This window comes from Eptatretus burgeri, chromosome 6 (assembly GCF_056783735.1).
Source record: "Eptatretus burgeri isolate ZD-2024b chromosome 6, Ebu_testis_v1, whole genome shotgun sequence".
NCBI classification, from domain to species: Eukaryota; Metazoa; Chordata; class Myxini; order Myxiniformes; family Myxinidae; genus Eptatretus; species Eptatretus burgeri.
In genome coordinates, this window is record NC_140966.1 from 9,625,478 (window position 1) to 9,640,477 (window position 15,000).

At 32.3% G+C, this 15,000-nt stretch overlaps 1 protein-coding gene and 1 long non-coding RNA gene across 6 annotated transcripts in view; one reads left to right on the forward strand and one right to left on the reverse strand.

Annotated features, from left to right (window-relative positions):
- Window positions 1-15,000, forward strand: part of LOC147024223 (partitioning defective 3 homolog) — a 206,709-nt gene that overhangs the window by 96,925 nt on the left and 94,784 nt on the right. The gene's annotated exons all lie outside the window — the stretch shown is intronic.
- Window positions 14,382-15,000, reverse strand: part of LOC147024224 (uncharacterized) — a 1,824-nt gene continuing 1,205 nt past the window's right edge. The window contains exons 3-4 of the long non-coding RNA XR_015058813.1: window positions 14,770-14,827; window positions 14,382-14,545 (exon numbers count right to left, since the gene is read on the reverse strand). This is a non-coding gene — a long non-coding RNA (uncharacterized LOC147024224). The remainder of the gene's footprint in view (window positions 14,546-14,769; window positions 14,828-15,000) is intronic.

Genomic DNA, 15,000 nt, shown 5'->3' on the forward strand with positions numbered 1-15,000 from the left:
CCTCAGGATGACAGGCTGAGTCAACCCCCTGGTGTTAATTCAGCAGCTGAGCGGGATTCGAACTCGGGACACTGGGATCCCAAGCCGCCACCCTAACCACTAAGCCAACACCAGGCTTTGTATATATATAACCAGGCTATCCCAAGGTATATTTATTTGTCTCCCCTTTAACCTGGAGGTTGATCAGCTCACTCATTGAACCTATAAAGATTTGTTCATTCTCAAATTCCTTCAATAGTTTAATTTTCTTTGCACAATAATCCCCATCTAAAATATTGACAAACAAAACATTTGAATCTTTATATTTTTTAAGATACCCCTTTTGTGCCATTACGAAATGATAAACTTCTCTAAATGATCTCATCTGACCACCTCCTGAGCCACATATCATTTTGAGATTATAGTAAATTGTTTTTTCATTGTTCAATTGATAACCATCAAAGTTTTCAGTCCATTCAAGGATATTCATTTTTTTCTTTACATCCTCTAACTTACTACTTTTTAAATTGATTCGCTTATTTGTTTTATTTACCTTTGTTTTAGTTATTTTTTTCAATAAGACTTATTTGATATTTTTCACATTCATTATGTTTTCCATTTATATACCAAGACTGAGATTTTCTCCACTCTTTAGTTTGATTAATACTTGGTTTAACCATTTATATATTGCGAAAAACGCGGCGGTAGCCCTTAAAAACCCTAACCCTTCTTCCCATCGTTAAAACGCATAATCTATTTTATACACTCTATCATACAATATCCATATGGAACACAATCTATTCCATTATCTAAAATAAATCTCTTATCATCAAAGGCTCCTAATGCCTTTTTATTTACTTCTTCACTATATATGTTATGTTTATAACTTCTTATTGTATTCATTTTCCTGTATTCTTCTTTCTTATTCATCAAACAATTATAATAATTTCTAAAAGTTATTGATTTCTTTATTACATATTTCTTTATTCCCTTTAACCTCTTATCAATCTGATCACCATACTTATAAGCATATGCCTTTGCTCTCAATCCAATAAACTCACTCATTACTTTTCCACCCAACTCATCCTTAAACTTACCAATAACCTTTTCATTCTTTTTGGAAAATAACTCACTCTTCTTGCTGAAATTACTTGTATCATATACTCCAATATTTTTCTTCATATCTTCATAAACATCATCAGTTTTTATATCTAGGATAAAACTATCAGTGTCCATATACAACAATGAAACATTTTCACCATACTCTTTCTTTAAGTCATTATACAAATAATCATACATCAATATCTTTGATAAATCAAGAACTGCTGTTCCAATATAAATTGGTTTATCCATTACAATACTTTCCTTTTTCATATGAATTGCAGAAAAGTTCTCTGAAAAAACCTCTTCTCTCTCAAAACTTGGTTTATTTATCAATCTCGAAGCTTCTTTCCAAGATGTTGCGAATCTAATGTTTTGCCTGTTTCTAACATTTTCCATAGTCTTTCCAAATACAGCATTATTCATTAATTTATAAAAGTCCCCTTCAAATTTTACTTTTGTATTTGCTCTCATATCTGTATTGAATTGAATATACTTTTTCACCCAAGGACTTTGTTTAAATTTTAAAACTCTATGAATTTTAGCTACTCTCAATCCTTCACTCAAAAACTGTTTTAAGCTTCTCTGATGTAAAACATATCCCTCTTTATCATAGAATGTTGTTAATAACTTTTCTGTTGATTTGCCTTTAATATTAAAACTTTTATGATAATCACTGAACCATTCTTTCTTTGGGGTTTCTTTCTCACATGCAAAAGGAAGGTCTTTATGCTTATTATGAAGAACACTCGGGTACCTCAAATCAACTTCAAAATAATAACCTTCTTCTTCGTCATTCAATTCCTCTTGAGAAGAAATAACAATATTCATCAAAGCCTTTTCATAATCCTTTTCTTCCACCCACTCTAATTTACCATAAGGTAGAGATTGAGACATTGCCCATCCATACAAATTATTAGCATCAAAATACATCAAATAATTACTATCTTTTTCACTATCATAATTTGGAAGATATTTATTATTTGCTTTAGCATATCTTTTTGAACATACTTGTGATATTCCACCTCTCTTGGACTTCTCAATCATCAAAAGCATATCCACATCACTGATTAAATCTATATCTTGTTTTGTCATTTTCAACATTGCACTCCAAGCTAAACCAGGAGCTGTGAAATAGTGGGCAGGGTCTAATCCATAACAATTTTTATTATGACAGAGTGTTCTAAAAGCCTCAAACACATCAGCTAACAATAAAACATCTGTTTTTAGATATAAATCGTGATATTCTCCAAGGTTCTTTATCTTAAATAATTTCCATATTTCTTGTGCGTGTTTATATTCCTTATCACTTATCTCTTCTTCATAAAGGTTATTATAGAAACTTTCTTTTGATGGAAGTTGTGTTTCTTTAAATCTCATAAATGAATCCATATAATCATAAGGATAAATTCCCTTACTTGTAAGAATTTTCTCTTTACTTTGAATTTCATTCCTTGTTTGAATTTCCTCTCTCGTAAGAATTCCTTCTTTAATCAGAATTTCATCTTTAATCAGAATTTCCTCTTTAGTTCGAATTTTCTTTATAATTAGAATTTCATCTTCAGTTAGAATTTCTTCATTAATTACAGTTTCCTCTTTACTTTGAATTCTCTCTTTAATCTGAATTTCCTCTTTAGTGAGAATTTCCTCTTTTGGAAAGAATGAATTAAGATTTGGAAAAGAGTCCGTGGAGTTTAGATTTGATGCGAGGTAGGCTAGTGGTGTTCCCATAAACTTGTAAGAATCTAGAAACCTAATACGAGTTAAAGGTTTTGTGGATATCATTTTTGAAAATGAAATATACTTTTGACTTGTGTTTGTTATGGCAGAAATATTCCCTGGTGTTTTTGAAAGTTCATTTATAAATAGATGTGTATCATAGTTGGCGCTGTTGTGAAGAAAGACTGGAATAAAAGAAGGTAATTTATAATTAAGATTACAACAGGAATGAGCGGGACCTCTATATTTACCAGTAAGATGACAATGGTCTCTAACTTTAGACTCCTTAATTTCCCCCTCACAAATATGACAGATATTGTTCATTCTAAATTCTAATTTTTCTTCTTTGGTTAATTTCATCGGTTCATTTGTTTCTTTCATTAATTTAGTGAGTCTTATACAATCCTTTTCTAATCGTTTTACAAACTCTTGTGAAGCTTTTTTTCCACGATAATGTTCAAGTTTGTTATACTTTTCTCCAACAGATGATTTGATATAATAACAGAAACCACAAGGAATATGTTTTTGATATTTATTTGTATATGATTCTTTTGGATTAGGAGAAGCAGTATTTATCTTTTTAAGGATACACTCAAAATCAGCGTATATCACAAATGGGTGCATGAAAGATTTATTATAATCTTCAAAAGAAATCTTTTCACCAGGTTTCGGCATTGTAATTACAGCTGATTTATGATTACTACAATATTTTGAATGTTGTTCTAATCGTTCTTTTGTATGAAATGAATTAAGACATCGCTTACAAGGATATATTTTATTTGCTCTTCTGAATACCTGAGAAGAGATTAATCTTGATAAATTATTGATGTATGTGTAATGTGAATTCTTTCCAACACTAAAATATAAAAGATCAATGTGTGTTTCTTCATTTTTATAGTTGTTTGAAATTTTTAATATTTGAACTTTGTTTGTATCCGTTAATCCATATACATTAATAGAAAGATTATTCTTTTTCTCAAATTTAGGAATATCTGTTAGTGGCATTGGGAATTTAAAATCTTTAATGTCCAAGGTATTCTCATATTTCATATATTGTTTTACTCTTTCTGAATTACATTTTGGTGGATGTAAGTGAGCAAGAACAGACCAGAGAAAACATTTATTATCATTGTTCTTAATATTAACAACTGCCTTCTTTAGTTTTATTTCTTTTGGTAATTCAATATAAGAAGAAGCTTTAAGAGGGTTTGATTTTAGAATGTGTATATCTAAAAGATGATTTTTTAATATTGAATCCACTTCCTACCACTGTATTATCAACATCCTCGTCTTGTCTTGATAGTTCGTCATAAGCCCCACTATTCAAAAAAGCTTGAAATTATGTTATAAAAAAGAAGATCTGTTCTCATATAAGGAGTTTGTTCTTCATCTTGTCTTTTCATATTCATTTTCACTCCCATATAAAACTTTAAAGTTTTCATTTCTTTTAATGTCTTTTTAATAAAATTTTCAACATCAGGTTTCACTATTTCAATTGATTCAGCTATTGATGATGGACCGGGTTCTCCAAATTGAAAAATCCTTATTTTTATATGCCCTTTAAATGCCCCATCAGTGTTTTCAATATAATAGTCTCCCTTTACTTTAAACTCATTTTTCTTGTGTTTTTGTGATTGAAGATGTTGATTATAACTACTCTTCAAAACATCCTTTGAACAGATATCACAATGTTTTCTTTCCAACTCAAGAGGAGATATTTGATGAAATAGATTAAATGTGTGTTTGTTGGTTCGGAGGTGTTTTCTATAATGTTTATATTCGTGATTACAAACATCGCAGTACGTTGTATTCACCATATTTATATAATAAAACTTTGCTTTAACTAAAATTTTCTTGATGAAAATTTCGTTTAATTTATAGGTGAATCTGTGCTTAAAAACATTTTATCCTCCAACTTTTTTCACTTAATAAATACAATGTTTCAAGACACAAAAGACAAGTTTCAATCAATCTCTTCATCTGTTAAAGATACTGAGAAATATGTCAAGGATGTAAAATTGAACAAAGATAAATATAACAACTATTGGATAAAAACTATTATGGTAAATAATATGAGTTCTTCAATTTCCTTCAGTGGAAGGGCCTTTAGTATACCTGGTAGAACATCAATTAAAGTATCTCTAACAAAAGTTTCTCCTCTCCTTCTAGTAATATATTCAAAACTAGAAAAAGCAATGAAACAAGAAAAAGTATCAAAGAACAAAAACCTTATGGATGAAGCTTTAGAAAGAAAAGATAAGACCATCTGTAATATGCAAGGAGAAATTTGTATTTTTTTCAACAACCCTAAAGATGTAAATCCTGATGAAATAAAGGATGTTAATATATCAGGTGAAATGACATTTCGTTCAATAGTAGTTAAAGATAATTTTAAAATTACCTTTAATATAAAAAATGTTGTCGTTGAATCTGATAATGAAAAAAAGTATATCGATATCGATGGTAATATACAACTGAAAGTATAGATGAATTTCAGTTTAAGTAAAGTTTTACTTTATAAATATGCTAGACTTTCCTGATTCTCCATATGACAAATTTGAGAATTGTCCTGCGTGTGAAAGACGGGGATTAAACACAGAGTCAAAAGCCTATAAACAATGTATATTCTGTGATTATCGTCTAATTAATGATAATAAAAAATATAAAAAGGAAAATAATTCTTTTAGATTTACACCAAAAATGAATTACTTTACAAGATTGATTAGAGAAATGAATGTAAAGTATGAGGATGATAACACACCTTTCCTTACAAGGGAAGAAACTGAACGTATAAGAGAAATGTTCAAAGGATTGGTGTTGTATATTATTCATGGATGTAATTTTCAGGGAAATATCAACACAAGATATTGTATAAATAAAATAATGGATTATCTTGAAATTAAACCTGAACTTAGGATAAAATATAGAGTTTCTAAAAAAGCCAATAATAAATTAAATAACCTGTTTTTCAAATATATAAATGAAAAAAATGAATGATTTTTTACCTATTTGGGAAAATAAGATAAAATTTAACAACCATAAAAATCTCCCAAATTCATTAAGATGTCTCATAGTTGGTTCAAGTGGATGTGGAAAAACCTGCTTACTTTTAAAAATGCTCCTCACTCCCAACTTTTTAGATTATGACAATTTAATAATTTTCACAAAGTCGAAGTTTTCAACCAGAGTATCAACTACTCTCACAAGGTTTTAATGCTGGTCTTCAAAAAGAAGATATAATCGGTTTATTTAAACGTCAAAAAAACCTAAATGATTATAACATTGAAGATATAATTCAACTATTTTGTGATACACAGAGATGTAAAAAGAAATCAAATCCTATAACTTGTATTCTTAGTGATAATACGGATGATATACCGTCTCCCAAGATTTGGATAAATCAAAAAAGAACCTCGTTATCTTTGATGATTGTGTTAATGAGAGAAACCAAACGGTAATGGACAGCTACTACACAAGAGGGAGACATTCTTCTTGTAATTGTATTTATCTTAGTCAATCGTACTTTCAACTTCCTCGTCGTTCCATCAGAAACAATGCTAATACTTTTATTTTATTCAAGTTAAATTCAATAGATATCAATAATTTTTGGAGAGATAATTGTTCTACATTATGTAGTAAAAAGAAATTTGAGGATTATATGAAGCACACGACTGAAAAATATAAATATATTGTTGTGAAACAAGATGAGATATTAAATGATATTTTTCAATAAATAAATGGATGTAAAAGAAAGAGCAAGAAGATTTAAGGAACATCAAGAGTTGGTTTCAAAAGTTGTAAAACAACAGGAAGACATAAAGAAGAAACGCAGACAGAAACTAACGGGCGAAGAAGCATTTGAAAGAAAACAAGAGAAATTTTTTAAACCACTTTTAAAAACTTCCCAAGAAAAAATGAAAGATGTTTCCACAGTCCCCACAGTAGAATATACTCCCAGAAAGCTCCAAATGTTGAAAGATTTCAGTCAAATGACGGAGGAAGAATTAGAGCATTTAGGAGAATTAGAATATGATGATGAAGGTTTATTTCAACAACTGGAAGAGATTAATCAACCCCCTGATTATATTGTGAATGCTGTTCAAAACAATGAATATTCAGCGGATTCAAAAACCAAAGCAGGACTCATTCCAACAGAACAACCAGCAATATTTCATCTTGTTAAAGAAAAGGTATTGATATTTAATGATGAATTAAGGTTCTTAAGTTCTGCTCAACCCCCTGTTAAACTAACTCCGAGATTAATGTTTCTTCTCACAAAAGATGGAAGACAAGGTTCAACTGTGAGGGATGAATCAAAGTATATTGATAAACCATTGGATATGGAAAATAATGATGATAGAGTATATATTGATTTGCTGAACACTCTAAATTATAAGGTTATTCTTTCTGGTAAAAGTAGGAAGAATGAGAAGGAGAAACACATTATTCAGGCTTTAAGTATCCTTGGTTCAGGTGTTAGTTTTCTTCCAAATGACCCATCGCAATTAGTTAATAGACTGTTATTGTTGTTAGGCAGTCAGAAGGCTGGAAATAACAATTGTTTTAATGAAGCATCAGCCATTTTAGACCAGTTGATGAACATGAAAATAATTAATAAATATCAATATAAAGACATTTTATCTCATATTAAATAAGATGAGAAGCACAATCCTTAGTTTCGATTTCACAACAAGCGACCACACATCTTCATTCCCATACCCACTACAACTTGACACAACAAAAGAATATGAGGCATCTTTATTGTCCATGGAAACTTATAATACCTTATTTAATATAACTGATAAAAATGACAAGTTTAGTTATAATCCCGGAAGTGGATACAAAACGATAACAGTCTCACCCGGAGCATATGAGATTTCTCAAATATCTTCCGAAATTGCTCGTCTTATGAAAGAACAGGGTGATGAACCAAAAAATATTGTTATAAACATTCAAAAACATACTTCAAAATCAACGATTAAAGTTAAAAATAACTACAAGGTTGATTTCACAATTGATAATTCATTTAGAGAGTTATTGGGTTTCTCCTCAAAAAAGATTGAAACTAATGGGACGTTTTACAGTGATAATGTCATTCAAATATCCTCAGGAATAAATTCGGTGTTAATTCACTGTGATTTGATTGATGGTGCTTATAATGATGGGAAAAAAACAAATACAATATTTTCATTCAGCGCATACTCAACCCCAATTGGTTATAAATTCAATATGGAACCCAAAAATTTGGTTTATCTACCTGTGTCAGGAAAAACCATACACAGAGTAAATTTTAGGATAACCGACCAAGATAATCGTGTGATTTCTTTTAATGGAGAAGTTATATCCATCAGAATTCACCTACGTGAAGTTTTCCAATAAATAAATACGATGGTTATTGTGAGGAAACACGAGTTGGGAAAATATAAAATAATTACAGGGGATGGGATGTTCCTTTCCCCATACTACAAGGGTGAAGGTATGTATCTTGGTAGAGGATACTATAAACCTAAGAGACAAAGGGGTGTTGGACATCAATTTAGAGGAGATGGGATAATTGATACTCTCATGGGTATTGGTTCAACTATTCTTAAACATAAAGATCTAATTGGTTCAACTGCTTCTGCTGTGGGAAATGTAGCAGGTGCTGTAAAGAGTATAAAAGATGCTCAGAAGGAATCTCATAAATTACAAGCAATAAAAAGAAATTAAGAAAGGCAAAACTCAGTTGTCCCCCCAAGAACGACAGAAAATAATTCAAATACTTGGATCAGGGTTTCAAAAGTTTTAACATCTTTTTCCTAAATAAATACAAGTATGGAAGCAATTGATAGTATCTATGATTTGGATGATACTATTATTATCTCAAACTCCACTAAAAAGAAGATTACTTCAAGGTAAATGCAATAACTGGAACAGACTGGAATACGAATGGTACAAAAAGTTTTGAAATAAATAATCAACAAACCTATTTGAATCTCTCCGAAAGTTTCTTGTTGTGTAAATTTAAATTCACTAAAGCTGGGAATAACACAAACGCTACACTTGTAAATGATTTCTTCTGGAAAATGTTTGATAGTGTGCGTTTGTATATTGGAACACAAGAAGTTGAAGCGGTTGATTATGTCTCTGCTGTATCTGAAATGATAAAATTTACACTCTATACATTCAGTGATAGAATGGGAAAGGGGTCTGTCGAAGGTTTTATTCCTGATATGTCAACGGGAACAAACACAGACCCTGGATATATTCAAAGGAAAGGAGCGTATAATGATGATACAAAAGCAGAAAATAGTTTTACTGTGGCGGTTCCTCTTAAAGGTATATTTGGATTTTGTGATCATGATAAAGTTCTGTATGGTCTTAAAATTAGATTTCAACTACAAAGGAATGATAATGAAAATAGATTGCTTTTTGGTGTTGGTAATGCTTTTGGTGATCAGAATAAATTTGTAATTGAGGAGATGAGTTGGTATATCAGTGAATATACTCCTAATCTTAAAACAGAAGAGATGTTGAATCGAAGACTTAACTCAAAGAAACCACTCAGTGTATCATACCTCAAAAGAAGATGTCAACACGTTAAACTCAATCAAACTACTTACACGTGGAATTTGGGTGTTCTGGAAGGAAAGCCACGATATCTGTGGATCATTTTTAAAAAGCCAGATGGTGATACTGCGACTGATAAGAATAATGCATTGAGTGATAATGCTAAGGTGAAACAACTTCGCGTTTCTCTAGATGGAACATATTATCCACGAGATAGATTGGAAATTAATTGGGAAAAAAATGATTTTGCTGAAGCATACAAGTCTTACCAAAAGGTGTGTGAAAGTAATGGAAATAAAGAACCTATTTTGGATATGACAGCATTTAAAAGTTTGTATACAATCTATGCGTTTGACCTGAGCGCGCAAAAGGAAACTATAAAGTCTAATCGAGTGGATACTTCCCTATACATTGAAAGAGGAGAGAGTGAAGAAGTTGATACATATTGTTTGCTTTTGGAAGAAACAGAATTGCAGATTAATACAGATAATGGTGTGATGATTAGTCTCACATAATTTTTTGTTAAATAAATGAGTGGCAAAGTACCAACTGGGGTATATGTTAATCAAATCAATCTTCATAAACTATCATCTTGTGTTCAAAATCAAAAGCCTTGTACGATTAACGTTAATACAATTCAGAGAAAAGGAGCAGTAAGAATTGATGTTTTGCTCACAAGAGAACAGGTTAAAATCTTGAATGACACTGGCTCACTTAAAATTAAAATGACAAAACCAATGTTGAAAAAATATTCAATAAGAGAGACGAGTGGAGGATTTCTCCCATTTCTAATTCCTTTATTTGCTGGTTTAAGTGCGGTTGGAGCATTGACGGGTGGTATTTCAACAGCGGTGAAAACTGCCAACGAAAGGAAGGCTCAACTCCAGGCCCAAAAAGAATTGGAAAGACATAACAAAGAGTTGGAGAAACAAATTAGTGGAAGTGGCGTAATTGTAGATTTTGCTGAAAAACTTGAAGGTCTGCCTGATAAAGCGAGATTGTTAGTTGGAGATATGCTTTCTTCTATTGCACAAGCAGGTGTAAAATTAACGAAAAGAGGTAATGGATTATATCTTTCTAATAAATAAATGAGCATTGATGAGTGGTTGAAAGAATTTGGAAAGAATACAACATCAAATTTACAACTTGCCAAATATTGTAAGAAATTAAAAATTAAAAATGTGGTTATTTGTATGAGAGATGAATTAACAAATGTGCCGAAACATACAAAGAATATTATTATGAACTTAGAAGATAATAATGGGAACGGTTCTCATTGGGTTTGTATTTTTAATAATCAAGACAAATATTATTTTGATAGTTTTGGTCTTCCACCACCTGTTGAAGTCATAAAATTCTTACAGAATGGTGTTTATCAAACATTTCAAGTCCAAGAATTAAATTCCAAGTGTTGTGGTCAATTATGTCTATATGTGTTATTTCAACTCAACAAAAATAAAAAATTTTATGATATTATTTTTAATCTAATATAAATGACTTATGTTGGTAAAGATGGTTCTATCTTTGGTGTATCTCAAGAACTGGATATTGATTTATCAAATTATTATACAAAGGCACAGGCTGAACGACATAAATATAATATAAACCAAAATATTAACATGAAAAATGCTTTTAAATTAAAAAATTATCCAAGCCCGACTGACGCGAATGACTTGGTGAGATTAAGCGATTTATCACAATATATATCCTCAAATAAAACGGCTGTGTATTCCAAAGATACAGAAGTGTTGATATTATCTCCAGGTCATACAGAATTCACAGTTCGAATTAAAATAAATTTTTATAAAGAAGGGCGTATCGTTTGTATGAGAATAGAACAATGGGGGTATGATATGAATGATTTAGGGTATAATTGGTCATTTAAAATTAACCTCGAAGACCTGGAACAATTAAATCAGTCTCGTAAGGAAGAATATTATCCACTTGGTATCGAGAATGAGTTTTGTGGGTCCACGATTAGTAAACAACAAATAAAAGAATTTAATAAGGGCAAATATAATAATGGTTTTGCCCTTGTTTATCTCATGAAAACAGAAAAAACAGGATTATATATAATAAGTAAGGAAATACAAAATGATTTAACTATGGGAAGATGGGGAGGTGTTTCGTGCCATAATATTATTCTAACATATATTTCTAATACATAAATGACAGCAAGAAGGCTTCAAGAAAATTATCATTTCTGTGTCCAAGCATACCTTCAAGAAAAGGGTATTCGGTATTTTAATATATATGTTCTACAACATAAGAATGAGGTATTTTCAATAAAAGATTGGCATTATGCTGATGTTGATAAACCGACAACTTTAGATTTAATTAGAATGTTAAATAATGAAAAAATTATAAAGTTAAGAAAAGGTAAGGCTCTTTTAGAAATTCAAAAGAAATTTTATTGGTTTCCTGTTGTAAAAAAAATTATTTTCGATGCAGGAATAACAAGAAATCCTGATGAATATATGTATAATATTCTATGGGGTGTAAACGATTCAAGGATAGTAAGGGATGAGGAAGGAGTTGAAGAAGAGAGGGAAGAGGAGGAAAAGGAGAATGAGGAGAGGGAGAAGAAAGAGAAGGAGGAAAGGGAGAAGAAAGAGAAGGAGGAAAGAGAGAATAGAGAGAGGGAGGAGAGGGAGGAAAGAGCGAGACAAAATAAATATCAAAATATGGAAACCAGTGAGATTCAAAAAAGAATAGAGGTATTAAAGAAAATAACTCAACCCACCGAGGAGGAAAACAAAGAATTGACAAGTCTATTTGCAATATTTTCTTCAAGACTATTGACATCGTCAAGCCATTCATTTTAATTCAAGTTTTTTCTTAAATAAATGGAGGAGAGAGTGAAGGCATTTCTTAGGATTCTTTATGTTTTAAAAATTAAGATTCAAATGTGCATGTTGGAAACTAAAAAGGTTTTTGCACTCTGCAGGAATTTTTCTCATAAATAAATGAGTTATTGTCTCAAATGTAAAAAGAAAACTAATACTAAAAATATTTCATATATTAAAAGTAAAAATAACAGGGTTATCCAAAAAGGTATATGTTCGGTGTGTGGTTCAAAAAAAAAATCAATTTATCTCCAAACACAAACTCGGAGGAGATATACAAAAGTTTTTATCAGGAAGTAAATTTACAACTACTGGAATACCAGGGGAATTACATCTTCCAGGGTATTCTTTCTGTGGTCCAGGCACAAACTTGGATAAAAGATTAGATGAGGCAGACAATCCTAAATCCTGGAGTAAACCAATCAATAGAGTTGATGAAGTGTGCATGAGACACGATATTGATTATGGGAATACCACAACGTTGGAAGAAAAGCATGAAGCCGATAGAGAAATGTTGTATAATTTGTCTCTGATACAAAATCCAACCTTGAGAGAAAAAGTTGATAGGTTCATCGTGAAGAAGATGATTAGTGCTAAATTGAAACTTGGACTTGGAAATTCAAACACTCATAGGCTCTAATGATGCCATTAAGACTGAAGAGCAATTAGCTGATGAATTACATAAACCAATATTCACAAAGTTTCAGAGAAGGAAAGTTTATTCCAAGGAAGTTGATTATATCTGGTCTGCTGATTTGATTGAACTCAATAATGATAAGGGGTACAAGTATGCTTTAACCGTTATTGATTTGAGGAGTAGATATGTGTGGGTTGTCCCTTTAAAAAACAAAACAGGTAATACTCTTATGTTAGCTTTTCAACAGATATTTAATAAAAGTAAGAGAAAACCTAAAAAATTGTGGACTGATGAGGGTAGAGAGTTTTATAACAAGACATTTATGAATTTTCTAAAAATAACAGTATTACATTATACAGTACCTTTAATGAAGGGAAGGCAGTTGTTGTTGAACGTTTTAATCGTACCTTAAAAGAGAGACTATATAAAAAATTCACACAACTCGGTTCACAACAATGGTTATCTTTTATTCAGGATATTGTGGATAAGTATAATGACACGATTCACACGTCAACGAATATGAAGCCATCAGAAACATTTACAAAATTAAAATATGAAAAAGAGATTAATGTCAGAAAACCTAAGTTCAAAGTTGGTGATATCGTAAGAATATATAGGTGGAAATCTCATTTTGAAAAGGGTTTTACTGAACGATGGACGAAAGAACTTTTTAAAATTGTTGATGTAATAGATACAGTTCCTTGGACTTATAAAATATATGATTTGGAAGGGGAAGAGATTTTAGGTTCATTTTATTCACAGGAATTACAAAAGACAAAGATAAATTGAAATTTTTTGACTCCGCCCCTTTTTGACTCCACCCACACAAACCCCGCCCACACAAGCCCCACACAAACCCACCACACACAAACCCCACACAAGCTCCAATAAATTGAAATTTTTTGACTCCGCCCCTTTTTGACTCCACCCACACAAGCCCCACCCACATAAACCCCACACAAACCCCACCACACACAAGCTCCACACAAGCTCCACACACACACAAGCTCCACCCATATTCACATAATTAGTGATTAGTTAATTAGTTCCCCCACACACAACATGTTTATTTAATTAAAAAATTATCCACCCATCCACACAAGCTCCACTCATCCACCCATCCACCCATCTCTCCACCCATCCATTGATCCACACAAACCTCATCCACATTCGCCCCTGCCCACATAAACCCCGCCCACATAAGCCCCGCCCACATAAACCCCTCCCACACAAGCCCCACCCACACAAGCCCCACCCACACCGCGCCCACACAAGCCCCACCGAAGCCCCGCCCACATAAACCCCTCCCACACAAGCCCCACCCACACAAGCCCCACCCACACCCCGCCCACACAAGCCCCACCGAAGCCCCGCCCACACAAGCCCCTCCCACACAAGCCCCACCCCCTCATCCCCCTGTGCGCCCCCACCTTTGACCCACCACCTCCCTCATCCCACCCCCACCCTTCCCCACACACACACATGGGGAGGGGAGGGATGGGATGAGGGGGTGATGGGTCATTGGGGGGAGCACGCACCTACCCTCCCTTCATGTTTTGATCCTCTTCTTGTAATTCAGAATCAAGTAATTGTATACAAAACAAATATAATTTATTAATATTGAAAATATTAAATATTCATTTGCGAGAATGTATAATCTTTCCCAGCAATCTTCTCCAGATGTCTTGTGATTTCGAAACTCAGACACCATATTCTGTTTTGAAACAAAAAGTGGATAATAATTACATGGTAATATGAGTAAGCCTCGTTGACCACTGAATTAACACACCAGGAGGCCGACTCAGCCTGTCATCCTTTCAAGGTCAATAAAATTAATTCCAGTGTACTGACAAAACCGCGTTCAAACTAATAATGCAACCAACATTAGACGACATTCTAAAGAGAGAGTGATATTAATAATAATTCAGAAATATTTACCTCCAGAAAATCATGTGTTGTACAAGATTGCTTCAACAGCTGATGTTGTGCGATAGTGCTGAAAAAAAAAAAAAAAGTCAAGGGTATAGATGAAGAGACAGACAGACAGGGAAAGCAACACACACACACACACACACACACACACACACATAGACACACATAGACACACACACACACACACATAGACACACATAGACACACGTGTCTCACCATTGGTTTAATTCATTCGAG